This window comes from Rhinopithecus bieti, unplaced genomic scaffold (genome assembly GCF_001698545.2).
Source record: "Rhinopithecus bieti isolate Rb0 unplaced genomic scaffold, ASM169854v2 scaffold_11744, whole genome shotgun sequence".
NCBI lineage: Eukaryota > Metazoa > Chordata > Mammalia > Primates > Cercopithecidae > Rhinopithecus > Rhinopithecus bieti.
In genome coordinates this window covers 175,873-180,553 of record NW_016807094.1, presented here as the reverse complement: position 1 = coordinate 180,553, position 4,681 = coordinate 175,873, and positions in this window count along the sequence as shown.

Sequence of the window (4,681 nt, the reverse complement as noted above, 5' to 3'; positions counted from 1 at the left end):
TTTTTGATATGGAGTTTCGCTCTTGTTGACCAGACTAGAGTGTGCAATGGCGCAATCTCGGCTCACCGCAACCTCCGCCTCCCGGGTTCAAGCTATTCTCCTGCCTCGGCCTCCCGAGTAGCTGGGATTACTGGCATGAGCCACCACGCCCGGCTAATTTTGTATTTTTAGGAGAGACGGGGTTTCTCCATGTTGGTCAGGCTAGTTTCAAAGTCCCAGCCTCAGGTGATCCGCGCGCCTCGGCCTCCCAAATTGCTGGGATTACAGGCGCGAGCCACTGCGCCCGGCCTAACTTAGGTTTTCAATCTTTTGTACCTATTAAGTTAGGTTGCAGCTCATCCACAAGGACTCAAACATAGAATTACGCAGTCCTTCTCAGGCCATATTTAGTTTGCTTTAACACAAAAGTCTCAACAAACAAACAAACACAGGGGTCTCACTATATTGCCCAGGCTGGTCTCTTAACTCCTGGTCTCAAGCGATCTTCCTCCCGCGGCCTCCTACAGTGCTGGAATTGCAAGCCTGAGCCACCAGGCCGGGCCTGGCCTACCCTTTTTCTTTTTCCCCCCAAGACAGAGTCCTACTCTGCTGCCCAGGCTGGAGTGCAGCGGCACAATCTCGGCTCACTGCAACCTCCGCCTCCCGGGTTCACTGATTCTCCCACCTCAGCCTCCCGAATACCTGGGATTACAGGCGCCCGTGACCACACCCTGCTAAATTTTGTATTTTTCCGTAGAGACGGGGTTTCGCCATGTTGGCCAGGCTGGTCTCAAACTCCTCACCTCGGGTGATCCACCCGCCTCGGCCTCCCAGAGTGCTAGGATTACAGGCGTGAGCCACGGTGCCCGGCCTGGACCCCTCTTAATTGGTGCTCTGATGCGAACTACCGCGCCCAGCGTGGACCCCTCTTAATAGGTGCCCTGATGCAAACCACCGCACCCGGCCTGGACCCCTCTTAATGGGTGCTCTGATGGGAACCACCGAGCCCAGCCTGGACCCCTCTTAACGGGTGCCCTGATGGGAACCACCGCGCCCGGCCTGGACCCCTCTTAACGGGTGCCCTGATGGGAACCACCGCGCCCGGCCTGGACCCCTCTTAACGGGTGCCCTGATGGGAACCACAGTGCCCGGCCTGGACCCCTCTTAACGGGTGCTCTAACGCCGCGGTTTCCCAAGGTCTGGCGGGCCAGATGGGCCCTGGACTTCCTGGTTGGATGAAGGGCTGTGGCTGCAGAGCTTTCGGGGGGTGGGGTGCGGGGGAGGTGGCGATACTTCCAGGCAGCGGGCGAAAGGGAAACCCGTTAGCTAGGGGCCCATGGCCCGGGGAACATCGTGGGATATACATACCGACCTGCCGCGTTGGCACTGGAAGATAGTCGCAGGGCTGGACAGCAGAACTTGGAAGTTGGAATAGAGACGGCAGAAAAATTCAAAATTGTGCCGTATTCCAATTAAACAAGTTCTGATCCCCAAAAGGGAACCAAGATATTGGTTCCAGGTGGCAAAGAAAGGTGTCGCCGAGCCCGGGGTAGATGGACCTGGAGTCGAGCGCCTGCGCCTCGTGGCGCACGGAAACTCCTAAGGGACGTGCAGCGGGCGCGCAGTTCTAAAGACCTCCGTCCAGGGCGTGGCGGCGTCGGGGGGGTGTGGAAACGCCGGCGGCGGAAACAGGGGTCAGGCAAGAGGGCGTAGAGTGCGCCGGGGGGGCTTCAGAGGGCATGGGGGATGTGCAAGTTGCCGCGTCCAAGGCAGGCGGCAGGAAGCAAGCCTGGCATCAGGGTATGGTGGAGGGAGGAGGCCGCGGCGGGGGCTTTGCAGGTAAAGAGGCCAGCCTTGCAAGGGGTTAGGGACGTGGAGGGGTGTGGAGACCCCGAGAGCACACCTAACGCTGCAGGTGAGGAGATCCACGCCCAGGGTGTCCCAGGTGAGAAGGTGGGCGAATGTACCCGCTTGGGGGGCAGTGGAGACAAGAAGAGGGACAGGGTCACGGGCATAGGGCAGAGGAGATGCTCGAAGCGCCTTGTTCCGCAAGAATCAACACACATAGAGAGATCGCAGGCAGGCAAAGCCGTCAGTGTGACTGATGTCTCAGGTTTGGAGACTGGAGAGGAGACTGGTTCCTGCTCTGGCTCTCCAGTGTTATCGTTTTGTTTTCTTGAGGCACAGTCTGGCTGTGTCGCTCAGGCTGGAGTGCTGTGTCTCCATCTCAGCTCACTGCAGTCTTAACCTTTCAGGCTCAAGTGATTTTCCTGCCTCAACTTCCTGAATATCAGGGACTACAGACACGTGCCACCACACCTGGCGAATTTTTGTAGTCAGGGATCTCACCATGTTGCCCAGGGTGGTCTGGAACTCTTGAGTTCAAGTGATCTGCCTGCGTTGGCCTCTCAAAGTGCTGGGATTACAGGCGCGAGCCACGGCACATGGCCTAGCTCTTAAGTTCTTGAACCAAATCTGGGAAGAGAGAAAATGTGAGAGGCCAGGCACAGTGGCTCTTGCCTGTAATCCCAACACTTTGGGAGACCAATGTGAATGGATCACCTGAGGCCAGGAGTTTGAGACCAGCCTAGCCAATGTGGTGAAACCCCATCTCTACCAAAAACACAAAAATTAGGGCCAGGCGCAGTGGCTCACGCTTGTAATCCCAACACTTTGGGAGGCCGAGGCGGGTGGATGACGAGGTCAAGAGATTGAGACCATCCTGGCCAACATGGTGAAACCCCGTTTCTACTAAAAATACAAAAATTAGCTGGGCTTGGTGGTAGGCGCCTGTAGTCCCAGCTACTTGAGAGACTGAGACAGGAAAATCACTTGAACCTGGGAGGCAGAGGTTATAGTGAGCCAGTGAGCCGAGATCATGCCACTACACTCCAGCCTGACACAGAGTGAGACTCCGTCTCAAAAAAAAAAAAAAAAAAAAAATTAGCCAGGCGTGGTGGTGTATGCCTATAGTCCCAGCTACTCGGGAGACTGAGGCAGGAGAATCACTTGAACCTGGGAGACAGAGGTTGCAGTGGGCTGAGATCACACCACTGCACTCCAGCCTAGGCAACAGAGCGAGACTCCATCTCAAAAAAAAAAAGTGAATCAGGGTGCTTGAAATGGGATAGGGTTCCTTAGGAGAGGCCACATTTTTCCCAGGACAGAAGCTCCCTTACCAAGAATAGCATACCCATCTGTTTTCTCTATACCCAGTTAGCGGCCCAATCCCCAACTCCCACCTGCATTTGTGTTACAGGAAGGAGGGCTGGAAAGGGATGGAACAATGGGTTAGTAAAAATGCCATCAGGGCATAGGAACACCCTAGCATGGTTGGAGAACATATGGAAAATCAGAGCTCTCTTTCCTGTAAGAGGCTCCCTGGTAAGGAAAATTGCTTTTGCTTTGATCTTTGCAAAGATGCTGACTTATTTACTAGTGGGAATTGACTGACCTAGGGACCTTTGGGGTTTTTTTGGAGGTTTGCGGAAACATAAATGAGAATAAAAATCTGGGACTGGGAGCAGTGGCTTCCGCCTGTAATCCCAGCACTTGGGAGACCGAGTTGGCAGATGGCTTGAGGCCAGTAGTTGGAGACCAGCATGGGCAACACAGTGACACTCCATCTCTACCAAAAATACAAGAATTAGTTGGGTGCAGTGGTGCATGCCTGTAGTCCCAACACTTTGGGAGGCTGAGGTGGGAGGATTGCTTGAGCCCAGGAGGGTGCGACTGCACTCCAGCCTGGGCGATAAAATGAGATCCCATCTCAAGAAAAAAAAAAAAAGAGCTGGATAGAACAGCCTCAGCAGACCTTAATAACATGGTTATATAGAACAAGTTCTAAAGATAGTTCCTTACGTTTTGAATTTGTTAGGTATTGAGTTGTACTGAACGTTAATTATCCTAGCTAGTTTTAGGTCAAAGTGGTTCTGGTCTGGCACTGCAAGTGAAGCAACAGATGAAGAAAACTGAGTTGGAGCCACACAAAATTCATGGTCTGCCTTGCCTTTTTCTTGGAACTTGAGACCGGGGCACCCCAATACCAGACGCTGACACTGTGCATTGCACAGCTAAATGTTGTTTGTTCCAGGGCATGTCCAGGACCAATCGATCCAGCCTCAGTTTTCCCACAATTCAAATTTAAAAAATGAGACTGGCCATGATGGGCTCACGCCTATAATACCACCATTTGCTTGAGACCAGCCTGGAGAACGTGGCAAAACCCTGTTTCTACAAAAAATACAAAAATTAGGATTGGTGGCTCGTGCCTGTAATCCCAGCTACTTAGGAGGCTGAAGCGAAAGGATCATTTGAGCGTAGGAGGTAGAGGTTGCAGCGAGCCAAGATCCCCACGCCATTGCACTCCAGCCTGGGTGAAAGAGGAATACTATTTAAAAAAAAAAAAAAAGAAAGGGCCGGGCATGGTGGCTCACACCTGTAATCCCAGGACTTTGGGAGGCAGAGGCAGGTAGATCACCTGAGGTCAGGAGTTCGACACTAGCCTAGCCAACATGGTGAAATCTCATCTCTACTAAAAATACAAAAAATTAGCTGGGTGTGGTGGCGAGCTCCTATAATCCTGGCTATTCCGGAGGCTGAGGCAGGAGAATTGCTTGAACCCGGGAGGTGGAGGTTGCAATGAGCAGAGATTGTGTCATTGCACTCCAGCCTGGGCGACAAGTGTGAAACTGTCTCAAAA